We start from the raw sequence: 2500 nt of genomic DNA on the forward strand, positions 1-2500 counted from the left end.
TATTTTATTTTATTTATTTTATTTTTTGGATTTTTTTTTCTTATTGTCGTCTGTATCCAAAATCAGTTCTGTCCAAAGTTTCAGTTTGGAAAGATCAACCATGCCTTTGAGTGAAAGTGATAAGGTTACCATTGAAAACTGTTTCAAGGAGAAAGGCTGGGGTGGAAGAAGGATCGTAAAGGAATTTCCAGGCAAGGGCTGGATTCATGTCACTGTAAATAGACGGATTTATCGCTAAAATACGCACGACAGGGTCACTAGCACGTAAAACTGGCAGTGGGAGACCCAAGACTGCATGTTCGGAGGAGAACAAGGACCGTGTTGAGGAACTGATTCAATCCCAGGAGAACCCAGGGACCCACAAATCTCTTAGAGAAGTTGCAAGGGATTTACAAGTGAGCAAGTCTTTTGTGCAAAGAATGGCGAAAAAACTGGAGCTGAAGCCCTTCGAGAGGATACGGGTATCAAGGAGGGACCAAAATGATAGAGGGGAAAGCGGAAAAACTCGCTGCCGTAACTTGAATGACCGATACTCGGCCACTAAAAGGATCATTTTCACAGACGAGAAAGACTTTACGTCAGAGATAACTAAAAATCGCCAAAACGATCGCGTTTATGGGAAACTGAAACGAGAAATTTAGCCATCTCAGTCGCCTCTATCATGAGACTTCTAGATAAAAAAATAATAATAATGATATTTTTTTCAGCTGGAGTATCCTGGAAAGGAAAAACAAACATTCATTTTATTGACACTGATAGAGCCAAGGTTAATAGTGAAAGCTAGATTCAGCTACTGGATGACAATCTTCTCCCGGATTGTAGGCGTCTTTATCCTAGAAACAATTACGTGTTTCACTGAGCATGATGGGGCTCCTTCACACACAAGTAGGTTAACCCAGGCCCATCTGGAGGAGGCTACACTAGAATTCATCAAGACGGATGAATGGCCTCCACAAAGTCCTGACTGTAACCCAGTGGATTGTGCCATATGGGACTCGGAAGGAGAAAGTTTACCGGGGAGTGAGAGACAAATTGACCGAACAGGCGTTTAAGGACAGACCTGGAGGAGATATCGGTGAAAGAAATACGTAAAAGCATTTCTGCTTGGAAGAAACGGCTTCGTTTAATCGTGGAGGAAGATGGGGGCCACACTGAGCAAAACCTGAACTGAAATAGTGAGTTTTCCTCTGATATTGCGTTTTTTGACATGCTGTTTTGAATTTGACAATACTCGCATAATTTGCGTCCGAACTTTAAAATATTTTGCAGACTTGTTGAAGATACCATAAGGTTACTGTGTTAAAATTTTCAATGAATTCGGTTTCTCTATCACTGAGAAAATACTTGTCAAAAAGCGGTTCACTTTTTGGTGGACGACCGATATAGTACAGTGGGCACCTCGGGCATTGAAGCCTACATGAGAATCCAGGTCCATATGAAGTCCACAGGAACCGAACTTGTAAAGCGATATGGAACTAAGGGACAGTGGTACTGGCCGGCTGTCATGAAATCCCTATGTCAATAACAACGCCTTTCTCGTTCTGCCTGGATAACGCGTTGTTTGGAACGGACCGCTGAGCTGAATAATAACATACTGACTCGGAACTCGATGGAATGGACGGGCAAACCGTTTAGAGAAACTACTCAGGCTTCAAGTTGACTCACAATCGACAGACCTGGAAGAATGTGGTGAACAGTTGAGACGGAGGTCCCAATGAACCTTCACTGCGTTCATGGAGAAGAAGAAGAACGAAGATGTCATGTAATGATATTAATAATGATCATCATTATCATACTACTGATAATGACGATGATGATCAGCATCATCACAACAGTATATTTCTGACATTACGAGAAGACCCAGTGTTGTTTCATGAAGTTTTTTTCCGAGTTCGAGTCAGTATCACTACAGTAACAGCGACTTGTTCATCTTTGGCTAACACGTAGTGATATGAACTGAATTTGCTGGAGAGCGGTCCATTGTCCATCTTTCTCTCGGGGTCAGTGGTAGGTCTACCGACATATGTATCATCCCTGGGGCTACATGTCCATAGATTATTATGAACACGAGTTTGACAAGCACCCGTAACCTCCCCACCCCTTCCCCCACTTCGACCATTTACCAGGGGACGCAACTGATATGCACTACAAGCCAGTTGTGGGCTGTCATTGCTTACTTCCCCTATGCCCCGTGACGCAGGGGACCCCCCACCCACCCCCACCCCCACAACCCTCCCAAAAAAACACGTCCTTGTGTGTGTGTGTATGTGTGTGTGTGTGTGTGTGTGTGTGTGTGTGTGTGTGTGTGTGCGCGCGCGCGAGTGCGTGCGTGTGTGCGTGCGTATGCGGTGTGTGTGTGTGTGTGTGTGTGTGTGTGTGTGTGTGCGTGTGTGCGTGGGTGCGCGTGTGTGTGAGTGTGTGTGTGTGTGTCTGTGTGCGTATCTTTTCGTTCAACGTAAAAAAACACACACGCCACAGAGAATTATTTTTGCGTTAACTA

The sequence above is a fragment of the Babylonia areolata genome, chromosome 20 (assembly GCF_041734735.1).
Source record: "Babylonia areolata isolate BAREFJ2019XMU chromosome 20, ASM4173473v1, whole genome shotgun sequence".
Lineage (NCBI taxonomy): Eukaryota > Metazoa > Mollusca > Gastropoda > Neogastropoda > Buccinidae > Babylonia > Babylonia areolata.